This window comes from Hemiscyllium ocellatum, chromosome 9 (genome assembly GCF_020745735.1).
Source record: "Hemiscyllium ocellatum isolate sHemOce1 chromosome 9, sHemOce1.pat.X.cur, whole genome shotgun sequence".
Classification (NCBI taxonomy): domain Eukaryota; kingdom Metazoa; phylum Chordata; class Chondrichthyes; order Orectolobiformes; family Hemiscylliidae; genus Hemiscyllium; species Hemiscyllium ocellatum.
The window spans coordinates 107908740-107923517 of record NC_083409.1 but is presented as its reverse complement, the minus strand read 5'-3'; the positions used below and the strand labels follow the sequence as shown (position 1 = coordinate 107923517).

Below are 14778 nucleotides of genomic sequence, written 5' to 3'. Positions count from 1 at the left end.
GAGAGAAATCACATGATAACGTTTCGGGTCCGGTGACCTTTCCTCAGAACTGGGTTAACTCTGATTTCTCTCCACAGATGCTGCTGAGATTTTCCATCAATTTCTGCTTTTTTTGTTCCCAACTGCCCATGAACCTAAATATCTCGCCCCCCAACCCCCTTTCAGAACTCCCCACACTCATCATTGCACACACAGCCTTGCAGTTCCCCATCAAGGCGGCCAGAAATCCAGGGCCCCTCCTCAGCAGTGATTTCTCACCCTCCCCCATCTGTGCAAACCAATGCTCAAATCTCTGACCGTGCGGCCTTTGCTCTATTTAATGTTACAGGGTATCCAGCAGCCCCTGAAGAGAAAACGTTTCACTTGCATTTAGTTAGTGAGCCCAAATTAGATAGCATACAGGCTTTTTAGCTCTGTTATTCAAGTGCATTTCCTTAACAGCATTGCTCACTCGCCTGGCATTAATACAAATGGAATCAAACTGCAGGGTAGTTCTGGCATCCGACTGGCCTGTTGCAAGTGATCAGGATAAAAATGTGGTTCTTCCAGTTTACAACCACACAGCTCGTGCCTGATTATAGGCCTCGCTTCTGTTTAGTTGAGCCATTATGTCAAAAGGCCTTGAAATTACACAGTGGGATAACAGGCCGTCAATATGTGATGTGTTTGCATGACATTTTTCCCTGCTATTTTACCGAAGGTGTTAACCTGCCTAAAACACAAGGATTATTGCCTCCCTGAAAATAGGACAGCGAGGAGTGTCAGGTGGACATATGAGGATTCTGGTCCCCTGCTAGAGAGAGTGAGATGCTGCATAAGATGATGAGCCATGGAAGCTGCAACAGACCACTCAGCCATCTGACTTCCCACTTTTCTCTCAATATCCCATAATCCTCGACTCTGTCACTGGTTGAAAAACTCTCTCTCTCTCTCTCTCTCTCTCTCAGCCTTGACTCTGCTTAACAATCCAGCTTCCACAGCCCTCCCCAGTAATAACGTTTACAGATTCACTCCCCTCTGAAAGAAATTCAGGAACCTAGGGAGGCCATTCCTACCCCAGACCTGTTCTGTTCTTTGTGCAGATCATGACCTTCGTTCGCACACTTCCCTTTGCTCTCTCACAAACCAAAACCAAGACCAGCAAAAAGATTATTAATCTTACATTCGACTCTTTAAAAGAAAAAAGGACAAGCTGTGTGAGAGTTGAGAGCAAATTGGGGACTTGGTGTGCAGGTTTTAGATAACATCATGGGACCTCTTACTGCTGGACTATGACAAAATAAAATATTTGTTCAAAAAGGATAGTTGATGCTTTCTACACAACTGATATCAAATTATCTTTGGTTCTAAATTTCTGGCAAGGGAGATTCTCAAAGTTAGCTTGTTTGTGTGAGAATTCTCTCTCCTTCTTCCAAACTCCAACAGATACAGAGCTGAAAATGTGTTGCTGGTTAAAGCACAGCAGGTTAGGCAGCATCCAAGGAACAGGAAATTCGACGTTTCGGGCCAGAGCCCTTCATCAGGAATGACCTCATTCCTGATGAAGGGCTCTGGCCCAAAACGTCGAATTTCCTGTTCCTTGGATGCTGCCTAACCTGCTGTGCTTTAACCAGCAACACATTTTCAGCTCTGATCTCCAGCATCTGCAGACCTCACTTTTTACTCTACCAACAGATACAGAGTCAATCTGTGCAAGCTTTCCTCATAGTTTAACCTCTTCATCCCAGAAATTAGCTCAGTGAACAGTAAGCAGTACTCCTCTGTGGTCTCACTGATGTTAACCTTCAGTGCAGGTTTCACTCAACAGCGAGTGTGTGCCTTCTCCTCTCTAGAAGTCTGCTGAGGTACAGATCCCCAGGTATCACTGCACCTTCGCCCAAAAGGAGCTATTCTCCAGGTGAACGTTGACAGTGCGTTCCATCATCAAGGTTTGTCCCCTGTTAGGCATCTCCACACTTGTGTGCTGCACAGTCACTGGCCAATGCAGGGTTGGGGGAGAGAGAGAGAGAGAGAATGTGAAGCAATTTCCTCGCCAGCTCCCCTCACCCTGCGATGGGCCATCGGGGTACACGCTGATGAGTGAGAGGCTTGCACTTAACTTAGTGCCTTCCAAGGACAAACAGCAAATAGTGTCTATAACCCAAAGTCAAGACCAGAGCAGGGCATAAATACAACTGCACTGTATCAAGAAAACAAAAATAATGAAAGGAATGACTACAAAACTTCAAGCATTTTAGCAGGACTTATACACTTAATGGTAAGGTCCTAGGGAGTGTTGCTGAACAAAGAGACCTTGGAGTGCAGGTTCATAGCTCCTTGAAAGTAGAGTCACAGGTAGATAGGATAGTGAAGAAGGCATTTGGAATGCTTTCCTTTATTGGTCAGAATATTGAGTACAGGCGTTGGGAAGTCATGTTGTGGCTGTACAGGATATTGGTGAGGCCACTGTTGGAATATTGCGTGCAATTCTGGTCTCCTTCCTATCGGAAACATGTTGTGAAACTTGAAAGGGTTCAGAAAAGATTTACAAGGATGTTGTCAGGGTTGGAGAATTTGAGCTATAGGGACAGGCTGAACAGACTGGGGCTGTTTTCCCTGGAGCATCGGAGGCTGAGGGGTGACCTTATAGAGGTTTACAAAATTATGAGGGGCATGGATAGGATAAATAGGCGAAGTCTTTTCCCTGGGGTGGGGGAATGTAGAACTAGAGGGCATAGTTTAGGGTGAGAGAGGAAAGATATAAAAGGGACCTAAGGGGCAACCTTTTCACTCAAAGGGTGATACGTGTATGGAATGAGCTGCCAGAGGATGTGGTGGAGGCTGGTACAATTGCAACATTTAAGAGGCACTTGGATGGGTATATGAATAGGAAGGGTTTGGAGGGATATGGGCCGGGTGCTGGCAAGTGGGACTAGATTGGGTTGGAATATCTGGTCGGCATGGACGGTTTGGACTGAAGGGTCTGTTTCCATGCTGTACATCTCTATGACTTTATCCCTTGGCCACTGAGCCAGAACATGAGTCAATGGTGGGGCTCTCAAGAGTTCACAAGATTTCACTTTCACTTCCAGTTTCTTGTAAGGTGCTGTGTGCCGCAGTCAAAGTATCCAATATCTGGTGGATTACCCATTCCGTAATATCTGAGCACCTGCCTCAGGGGGATAAATAGTCCAATAAATGTGGACAGCACAATCTCACACTCATCAATCCATCCCAAGCTTCTCTTAATCATATTTGCTTTTGATGGATAACTCCAGTCTATGTTTGGTCTCTTGAACTGTCATAAACACTACTTGGCAAAAACTATATATATATATTATATATAAACTGACCTGCAAAAGACCGCAGAATGCAAGCCGGTGCGAGGCGAGACCGATAGCCATCTGCACACTTAGCTCATCATTTTCAAGAAAGCAGTGTGCACGTCGCCGAAACTGACCTATTTAGAACACATTACTGTCCCTCCCAATACCTCCCCACTTCCTCACAGTCTTCACTCACTTCCTGGAGAGGATTTCCAATGGATCTATAAACATTTTAAAATTAAAGTGACAGCAACATGGCAAGTGCAGCTCTCTTATGAGAACCATTTGCCTGTTCACAACACTGAATCATCTCACAGATGGGAGCAAAGGGTGGGATTAAAAGCCAGCATTTGAACAAAAATGTGAAGGAAAATGAGGGGAGGGTGGAGTGGACCAAAAAAACAAAACCTCGTAGAGACAGGGAAGGCTTAATTTTCCAAAACGTATGTTATTTGATTGAAATAGTACCAAAACAAGGATTGACAGAATGAATGCAAAGGGCAGGATTAATGTTGTTTGTTGATGCTGGTTATTCACAGCGTATCCCCCTCAAATGAACTCAATGTTGAAGTAGGTTGACGGGCAAATTCTGATCCGGCGAACAACTGCTCGCCACCAGTAAGATCAAACGTGGGCTGTATCACCCGGGAAATGCTGTCGGATTGGTGGGGGTGATGGGGGGAATGGCACAGAGTTCAGCTCAATGGGGCTGAAGTTCTGACTGAAACTTCTCCCACTTAAACCGATGCATAATGCTGAAAAGGAGCAAACTGATGGAGTCCGTGCCCCCACCTCATTCCGAGAATTCCATGGATAAAGCAGTCCAATTCCTACTTTCAGAGGATAATACAATGCAGAAAGGCCTTTCACCCCCTCACGTCTGTACTGACACAAGAGAAACACCTGGTCTTCAACCTAATCCCAGTTGCCAGCACTTGGCCAGGAGGCTTGAATGTTATGACGTGACAAATGCTCATCTGCATATATTTTTTTAAGGACTTGAGGCGATTCATCTCTACCACCTTCCCAGGCAGCGTACTCCAGACTGTCACTACCCTCTGGGTAAAAAGGTTTTACCTCACATCATTGCCATCCCCCTCCTGCCAAGCCTCCTAACTCTCACCTCAAGCCTGTGTCCCCTTGTGACTGACCAAATCTTCCCTGCTCCAACAACACGGAGTTTACTTGATGTTAACCCTGAGCTTTCTTTCTCTGTGGGTTCTCAAGAATTCTAGTATCTGACCCTCAGTGTGCCTCCATAATTGCAGTCCTTGAATAAGATTCGAATGAAGATAAGGCAATGAAATAATGTGGAGACCGATGAATGAAATCTTCTTTTCTTTCTCCCGAGGTGAAGAATCCAAATAAAGCTGGAGATGTCAGGTGTTATGAGCCTTGACCACCTCCAAATCTTGAGGAAGGACTAACCAAATTTTGAACAAGAGGAGTAACAAAAGAAAATGCAGCTTCCAGTGAATCGCACTGGAGTCACGAATGCACGAAAGATAGACCAACTCCTCCCCAACCCAGCCAAGTGTCTCACACTATCCTTTCTGCCCTCTTATCCTAACCCACCTCATTCTCCCCAGTGCCCTGGGCTCCCAGATCCTCTCAGACAATATTGGATTTTGGAGTGGAAGAGTGTGGTGCTGTAAAAGCACAGCCAGTCAGGCAGCATCCGAACAGCAGCACAGTCGACGTTTTGAGCATAAGCTCTTCATCAGGAATGAGGGGGTGGCCCAAGGGTGCTGAGAGATAAATGGGAATGCTGGGGGCGAAGTAGCCAGGAATGTGATCGATAGATGAAAGTAGGGGTGTCAGTGGAAATGTACTGGTTGGAACAGCAGGAGAGGCAGTAACAATGACTTAAGAGACATAGAGATGTACTGCACGGAAACAGACCCTTCGGTCCAACTCGTCCATGTCAACCAGATATCCTAACCTAATCTAATCCTATTTACCAGCATTTGGCCCATATCCATCTAAATATTTCCTGTTCATATCCGTCCAGATGCCTTTTAAATGTTGTAATTGTACCAGCCTCCACTACTTCCTCTGGCAGCTCATTCCACACATGTACCACCCTCTGCGTGAAAAAGTCGTTCCATAGGTCCCTTTTAAATTTTTCCCCTCTCACCCTCAACCTATGCCCTCTAGTCTGGACTCCCCCACCCCAGGGAAAAGACCTTGATTACTGACCTAATTCATGAACTTCATGAATTTATAAAACTCTTTAAGGTCACCCTTCAGCGTCTAACGCCCCAGGGAAAACAGCCCCAGCCTGTTCAGCCTCTCCCTGTAGCTCAAACTCTCCAACCCTAGCAACATCCTTGTAAATCTTTTCTGAACCCTTTCAAAAAGAGCATTTTAATACAAAACAGAAAAAAATGCTAGAAAAAAAATCGGCAGCGTCTGCAGAGAGAAAGAACTGAATCAATGTGTAAAGTATAACTGCTCTAATGAAGGGTTACTGCCTTCAAAGTATTAATGCTATTTTTTCTCTCTCTCTCCAGACTGCCAGGTTTCTTCAGCAATTCCTGATTTTGTTCCAGATTTCCAGCAACTCTTTATTTTTATTTTAGTAAGTTTCAATAAGAGAGATTGCGGTCTCCAAACTACCATTGAGCACAGCTGTTCCAGAAAATAAGATCGCTTGGGCACTGCGAGTTGAGGATGGTGTGGGATGTGTAGCGAATTTCATCAAGGCATCCTGGACAAAAGATATCACTCTTGCGTGCAGAAAGGAGAGGTTGTGCACCTTCCCAAACAATACCCCCTCTCCTTCCCATTGTCAGGGGCTGAACAATAACTTTACAAAAGGAGTAACAGAACAGTCTGTTTCACGCAATCTTCCCTTCGATGCAGCCAGTGTCAGCATCGAGAGGTTCCTGATGTCAATCCAGTTAAGATGCCAAATGAACCTCTCCCCTTCCAGTGCCCCACAGATTAATGCTGGGGTCAAATTAAGGCACTCTGATGCTCCAACATTTTTATTCTTTTGACTGTCCATCACTTCTCATCTTTTTGAGAGTGGGAGATACTGTTTACGGCAGGTTATAGACAATTTAGTCTCTGAGACTGGTTGTTGTTCAGAGAATTGGGACTGTGATCACACAAACCCATGGCATTTAGAAGCTTTGCAGCTGGTAGATGGGCTGGCCCCACTCCCCTGCATCCTCCCTTCAATTCTTGCCGCAACTGGGGGCACCCCTGTGCTAGCGAGAAAGCAGCAATGCTCACGCATCCAAGACCCGATCCACCCCGATCCTTCTCTCCTCGCGCTTCGTTCTGTTTTAAAGGAATTTGTTCCCTTATGTTTTTTACCAAATGGCAACCTTCAACAGTGAGGTTCACTCCATCACGGGGAGGTCATCTAGAACGGAAACTTACTTGGTTTTGAGAAGGGGATTCGATGCCTCTCTGAGGAGCTGACCAAACTCCTGGACTGAAATAAAGCCGAGTGAGCGTCTCAACAAACGTTTTGATCCACCCGGAAAAGATTTCGCTCACTGACCTGTTCATGAGCCCAAGGTGAAGAGACGCCGCCCTTAAAATGGCGGACAGAGGGTTTCGGCACAAGTGTCTTAACATGAGTTCCGTAGACGTCTACTGCACAGAAACGCACCCGTGCGTCTCAACTGATCTGTGCTGGGTATGAACACTCCACACAACCTTGCTGCTACCTTATTTCATCCAACTCTCTTTCTATTCCCTTCTCCCTCGCGTGCTTATTTACAATCCCCTTCAAGGGATCTATATCATCCATCTCAAATGCTTGGGCTTAAGGAGTACCACACTCCCAAGACAGGCTGAAGTTGCCTTTCCCGAATTCCTAATTGGATTTATTAACGGCAACCTCAGTCCCCATTCTTGCTCACTGCCCGTGCGGAATCACCTTCCCTACTCCTTACCTATTAAACCCCTTCACCATTTTAAAGGCCCCTTTTGGCGTTACCGATGTCACATCACTCGATTTCCGCCCCCTTCGTTCTTTGTAAATCCCATCTCTGTCAACCCACAGATAAACATAATCCTGGGATCAGCGCCATTAACTGAGAGAGGGAGCCAAGTCATCACACAGGGATTTAACTGCAGTTCAGCAGGACCCCTCACTTTCTGAAAAACCAGCAACCACAAAAACACAAAGTGATTTAATGATCACAATCCAAGATAGACCACAAGATGCCACTGTTTACTGTTCAGTGTAGGAACAGGTTTTTAAGGGTGAGATAAAGTGACATGGAGCAGGACAACTATCCCAAGTTAAAATACCTTCAGCACACTGTCAGTGATAGAGAGACAGGGCAATCACATTGTGCAGATATTCAATAGCTGAAGTTAATATACACAGTACAAAAGCAGGCATACACATACACAGCACACACACACACACACACACACACTTGTACGTGCACACAGTTTCCCTGCCTAGTTTCAACCACTGACCAGCTCACTTTAAATGGGTCAATGCCTTCATTAAAAGCAGGGCAATGTAATATGAACCAGATAACACATCCATTACTGACATGGCCTGGCTAGGATTCTTCTCAACTATGAGCTGAATTCAAAGGATCCTGCTTTACAGACCCCATGAATCGAGTGTGCCGGGAGCAAAGGCAGATTCATTTGACATTTTGCGCACTGTCTTAAAGGCAGAGTTCAGGTTCGACCGTAACCTTTTCAGAGCTCAGGTTCCAACCAGGCTGGGCCCTCAAGGTTGTTCTGAACTTGCTCGAAAGAAACTGAGCTTGTGTCTTGCTACTTTGGAGCTGCCCAGGAGGCGAGACAGATGGGACTTTGATGAGCCCTTTTAACCACAGACAGATCTGTTGTTAGGTGCCTCCCAGTGGCCTGATGTTTTATTGGAGACACTTGTGCAAGGATAGGACAGCAACAGTCTAGAGGTCTCAGAGTTCGATTGGAGCAATACTGGGGTAACCCCAACCTAGAACAAAAGAACAATACAGCACAGGAACAGGCCCTACGGCACTCCAAGTCTGCATTGCCACATTTTCCCCTTCCGTCCCAAGACTGTCTTTTCTTACAGGATCTGCATCCCTCTATTCCCTTCCGATTCATGTATCCGTCCAATTGCTTCTTAAATGCTGCTATTGTGTCTTCTTCCAACATCTCTACTGACAGCACATTCCAGGCACTTATCGCCCTTTGTGCGAAAAACTTACCTCGCTCATCTCTTTTAAACATCTCCCCCCACCCCCACTACACCTTGGACCCCGGTCCCCTAGTAATTGATCCCTCCACCCTCAGAAAAAGCCTCATACGTCCCACTCTATCCATGCCATTCATGACCTTATAAACTTCTATCAGGTCGCCCCTCAACCTCCTGCATTTCAGTGAAAACAAACCCATTCTATCCAATCTTTCTTCATATCAGGCAACATCCTGGTGAACCTTCTCTGTACAAAACCAAATGGGTTGAGGGTAACTACACTTAACTGCAAATAAAGGGCCGGATCCCTTGATGTGGATTTTAATGATGATGCAATTATAGCCAGAAAAGACTCAAGAAAAAGCAACTGCCAAGACCAACTAGGGCTTGTTTTGTTCAGGACAAGTTCTGTTGTCAAATAGTGATTAATGCTATAGCTGGGTAGAGACAGACGCTCCATCCGGGCTCAAGCAGGAATAAAACTCACCCCCAGGACCACAGCTTGATTTAAACATCTCCATTCAGAGTGACATTTGTCCTCTTCTCTCCTGCTACCTCCCCTGAACATTCCTTCAAATTGACTTGGTGACCCAGGCGAGCTCTGCTGCTTCTCGTTTGTCATCCTGTGATCCTGTTGCCTGAGCTGCCTGCACTGACTGAACAGAGCGATTCATCTACAGCAAAACCCAGCACCGATACCAGACACACAGAACACCGTGGGCTCACATACTGACACCAGGCAGGCACACACATGCCACACATGTGGCCACCATTTCAGGACAACTCAATTGTTTCGGCACATGCCTTTACTTCTCCCCCAGTCCTCACTGGTGAAAATTAACATCTGCTAGATGAACATAGGAACACACCCGTGTCCCAAGGTGTCACGGAGATTGTTAAACGTACCGTTCCACAGTTTTTAATTCTTTGCTTCAATCTGCAACTATGACCAAGGCTTCATACTTTGCTATTCAGGTCAGGCGTGAAATCGATAACTGCAGTGAGTTTTTTTCTCTTTCTCCCCACACAGTTTAAAGAAGACGCAGGGAATAAAGGTATACGCCATCATATTCTCATTGTTTAGAGTGTGGAAATTGCCAGTTGAGGCAAAAAAAAGGAGAGGGCATTTCGAGGGAAGCTGGAGAAACTTAAATGAGAATGGAATATAATTTTATTCTTGAAGATAGACTGATGGCCTTATGGCGAGATATGAAAGCTAGCGGGGACAAGACATAGGGTATAGACCAAGCAAATTAAAACACTGATTTCTAAACCATAGACTCGAATCATGGCATCGGCACTTTGAGCCCTTTACTGAAATTAATCTGATAGCCCAAAATAGAGTCACAGAGTCATAGAGATGTACAGCAGGGAATCAGACCCTTCGGTCCAACTCGTCCATGCTGACCAGATATTCCAACCTAATCTAGTCTCATTTGCCAGCACTTGACCCATATCCCTCTAAACCCTTCCTATTCATATACCCATCCAAGTGCCTTTTAAATGTTGCAATTGTGCTAGCTTCCACCACTTCCTCTGGCAGCTCATTCCATACACACACCACCCTCTGCGTGAAAAAGGTGGCCCCTTGAAATCCTAAATTCAAGTATTAAACATAATCCAGTTTGTGAGTACTCAGTTTACAACCCTTACCTAACGACACTCACACATGCTGACTGAAATGTCCTGAAATACTCGCGTCAAGCCCAAACCAATAACGTTTCATTTGCTCCCCTCCACAGACAGTGCATGATCAGCTGAATGCATCCAGCAATTATTTTATTCAACTTCACTTTCACAGTTTTTTGTCTGTTTTTAAAGGTATTTGAAATGTAATGCCCATTCTATAATAAACACTTCCCCCTCTTCACTCTCCTCAGATTCATTGATCGGAACAAATGATTAGAAAAGTCGACTGGGGCACGCTATTGTCTGCACAAATATGTTGCTGTATGTAACCCACATTTCTAGCATACACAACCCCTCCTAAGACGCACTCACAACTCAGTAAACTTCAACCACAGTTTTTGTCCTGATGTGCTGACAATGATGACTGTGTTACAGACACAGTGCTTCAGGGAGTACACATAAACTGACCCAGGTGAAACCGCCAGCCAGCATTTGCTGAAAACAACTGAATAGATACAACTGATTGCTGCCCAACCCAGCCGATGTCCCGATTGGAGTCGGCATTCTAACTGCAGGGTGGCAAAGCCATTGTATTTCTTTAGTCACTCTCTCTCTCTCTCTCATTCTCAAATAGCCGAGGTGTTATTAGCAAAAAGAACCACATACTTTGTAAATAACAAGTCTGTGCAGATAGACAGCTTGCAGACACATTGGGAAAGCTGGAAGAAATTGGGGTGTGGGGAAGGAGAATTGGAAATACATGTACACAGCAGCAATTTTGTTGTTTTGCAAGATCCTCCAAATCACGCAGTGAATTATTAACCATAATCTGCGATGCGTTGAGTTTTGAGCCATGATTGAAGATTATTATTTCCAAACAATACGCTACGGCAAGTAAATTATACGCTTTTTACAGGTTCTGCAGCAGGAGACCTCTAGGTGCCCACTACTTCATGCTCACAAGCATCTGAGAGTTCGCTCCCTCGAATGATGCAAATAAACCGTAAAAAATCTAGACTGCATTTATCTGACAGCCTGCGAAGAATTGCTGCACACTGATCAACAAACAGATGATGACTTCATTTCAGAATAGGAAAATGGTATAAAAATAAATGCAGAACTTGGGAGGAAGGAGGGGATATAAAACAGTCAGTTCAAACATTGAATTTGCAACGCTAAAGTGACGGCAATATCGAAAGGAGATCATCCTCGCATTCCAATTGATTGCATTGCCTTCAGGAAACCACTCTAAATTATTTAGTCTAAACTACTAAAATATAAAGCTTTGCAATCTGGAACCATGTTTTGAAGTCAAAAGGATTTGCCAAATTATTCAGCTGCTCGTGGCTCATGTTTTTATAAAAGGAAGAAAAAATTCCTACCACTTTTAACTTTGTAGTAAAGATACTATTATCCGAACCACTGCCACTCTGTATTCCTCGACAAAACTTCTCCTTGGGAGCAACATTGTCTCCAAATACCGTATCTCATCCCATACCTCAGCAGCAAATGTTCTCCTCGTTGACTGATATTGTCTTCACACTATCCCTCAGTTTCTCTCGCTCGCTCGCTCTCTTTCTCTCTCGCCCTCACACTCGTTTCCTTTGCTCTCTCTCAAAGGTGTTCACAATCTTCCCGTCGCTTGGTAGTGGCCAGTCTGCTTTGCTCGCGCCCCCTCCTTCCCCCGCAACCAAAGCGGACGCGCCCCGTAACTGCTGAGCGGCCGCAGCCAGCATCAGTTGGCTACTCCGCCATGGAATGCGTCACAGCTGAGCCCACTCTACCCATTTGGCAGCAGGACCAGGTGACCAAGTGCAGGAAACACACCCTGATATTCCTCCCCACTCCCCCAGCCCCTCGCCACTCACCCTAACCCAACCCTCAGCTCATTTTCTTCCTCTTCGAGCGCTCAGAGGTGACGGAGACACCCCCCGGTCATCGGAAGCACCAAGAATTGGCCAGTTCAACCAACCTGAGGAAGGTTGGGTTTTACTGGACTTGCTCGATGGGAGCAGATCAACCAGTTGGTTAAATTAACCAAGCTAGCTGAGGTGCAGAATGCTTGCATTGCTAAATGGCTTGCATTTATGTAGCAGTTATCAGGTCCCAGGGCGCTTTGCACAGGTGTAATCAAACATAATTTGACATGGAGCACAGAAGGAGATATTCGGACCGGTTGTTCATAGAGACAGGACTGAAACAGACTTGAGCAGAAAGAACAACAGAGGAAATGAAATTAATTAAAGACAATGAAAGGAACACAGAAATATACAATTATGTGGCTCATGGAGTTTGGTAGTCAAAATACAACTCTTTTACACGGACCGGTACTGAGAAGGTTATACTTTGTGTGGATAATTATCACTGGTACATTTCTGTGAAAGATTAACGAGAGGCCAGTGCAGAGACCTGAAGCAGCACTGTTCCTGCAGCAGCTTCAATCAAATGGAGCTCAGTAAACTCAGGGAACAGTTACAAATCTCGGGGAAATAGATAGAGGCAAATATTTCGCAATGGTTTCTCCATCTCTGTCCTTCAATTCTCAGATACATCTTACAAAGGCAATCTCCAAACACAGTCATAAAACTAAAATGGGACTAGAAAATGGAAAATAAAAGCAGGTTTTTATTTCAAACCAACACAGTAGCTCCCTGGGAATAGAACTAACTTATTTCTGGTGCTATTTGTTTAAAACAATTTATTCTCACCCCATTCTGGCTTGCTCAGCTCAATCATTATCCAAACTGAGGAAAAGCCAAACAACAAAAGACTTCACTGAATCCTTTTAGAAAGAGAGAGAAAGGGATTTTTTTTTTAAAAAATAAGCTGTCTTCATAAAATCTCCTCACCTGTCTCAAAATCCAACACTGATCAGCAAATCCTTGTGTTTCCTGACACACACGGGCAGACCCAGAGATTGAAAGCGGCAGCTGGGTAGGATATGATCGTATCCTCCTCCCAACTGCAAAAAGTTGAACGATGGCTGTAGCTTCGCCGCGGGTGGACACTGTACGGGCTCGGAGCTGAGCTAGACATTGCAAGCCGACCCTCCCCTCTCTTCCTACTCCCCCTCCCCAACAACATTCTCCAAACAAAACGCGAGGTAATCTGCAGATGATGGCTATTAACAGATAGTTAGCGTTCGCTTCACAATGCGCGGCTTCAAACACTCCTGCTCACCCCCAAGTGTGAAAAAGCAAATAAACATCTGAAGCAGAGAAAACTGTCCTGATCATGTATTATTGCTTCAGTAAAATACAGCCCGAGCGTGGAGTGGAAAGAGGTGAGGGCTTTCTCACATCGATAAAGGGAGACGAGCCGATGCTTAGTTGCTGAATTTACAAGGCTCTCTCCCTCGCACCAGAGCACCAGACGCGGCGACAGATTTCACTCCTGGCTGGTAGCTCCCCTTTCCCCAGCGTTTGGCGTCTGCTTGAAACCAAGTTCCGCACCTTGCGAACAAATGGTAAATGCCGAAAATGCTAATTATTTGATCTTTTCTTCCCCTTTATTCTTCGGTGCAACAGAGGCTGAGTGAGACTGGGGTTTGAAATTTGCAGACGCTCGTTCAAAATGCATAACAGAATTTTTTTTTAGTGTGCGTGCGTGTCATTTTTTAAAAAAAATAAATAAATCTCTACCCTCCTTTTACTCCAACTGGCCCTATCTTTCCACATTCACAGGCCCCTGTTGTAGTCAGGAATCAAGACTTCACAAAGATTCGCCAGCGCTTTTTTTGTGTGTGTGTGTGAAATCTGAACTTCGGGCAAATGTACAGAGATTCTGCCCTACTCTCCCTTGCAAGGTAGATCCTGTCCTCCTCCCCCCCCAAAAAAAAACACACAAAACTTTTCATCAGCTACAAACTACAGAGAAATTGCAAGTTTACAGTAAACACGCTGCGTGTTAATTGTTCCTTTTTAAAAAGACCCTCTAGCGTTAGAGAAACAAGCCTCCCCGTTTTACAAAATTCACAGCAAAGTGAAAACCTTCAATCTGAAGTTTTCTCTTTTTGTCTCAATTGAGGCGATGATCTGAAGAGCTTTGATATGTTAATACACCATCCCCCTCCGCAAACCCCTTCAAACCGGCTGAGAATGGCATTAAATTGATCGGCGGTACTCTTAAATAGCAATGATCTATTTTTTATACAATGTAAAAGATAAAGTTGAGGAGTGGTGAGGAGGGGAAGGTGGGGGGAGTGAACAGAGGCATCAGAGAGGGAAGCAAACAACTGGTCATTTGTTCGATTGGATGATCTCAGACGATTCCACACTCCTTTGGAATACAGATTTTGATTTCCTTAAATCAGACTCTGCGCGCCTTCTCTAATCATTCCAGCCACACACACATTTAAAGACATTTCCATTAGGAGAAAGAAGCCTCCACAATGCTGAACACACAGAGTCTGCAGACAGACAGCCACTTTCAACCCTTATAGTTTTGGAGGGGCTTAAGTTATTTTTTTTTCCGTTATTGGTCTTTGAACGCTGGCTGTTTGGGAAGTCCCCCCCCCCCCCCCCCCTCACACAGCAAATGGGAAGATTTTGAACTCAACGATTTTGCAATTCTTTTGAAAGGAATAAAAGATTCAACTCCACGCACAATGCAAAAAAAACACAAGTGATTCTTAAAAGACTCGCTCATAACAAACTCTCCACCTCCGGTGCATGT

General features: G+C 45.0%; 1 protein-coding gene across 9 annotated transcripts in view; it reads right to left on the bottom strand.

The window, feature by feature from the left end:
• Nucleotides 1-14778, bottom strand: part of adgrl2a (adhesion G protein-coupled receptor L2a) — an 807643-nt gene that overhangs the window by 452908 nt on the left and 339957 nt on the right. The window contains exon 1 of one of the 9 annotated variants that reach the window (XM_060830638.1): nucleotides 12954-13079. The exons of 7 other annotated variants lie outside the window; for them this stretch is intronic. The gene's annotated coding sequence lies outside the window, so the exon portion shown is untranslated. Of the gene's footprint in view, nucleotides 1-11602; nucleotides 11623-12953; nucleotides 13080-14778 lie in introns of those variants that run through there. One more of the 9 variants, XM_060830640.1, reaches the window with a different exon arrangement.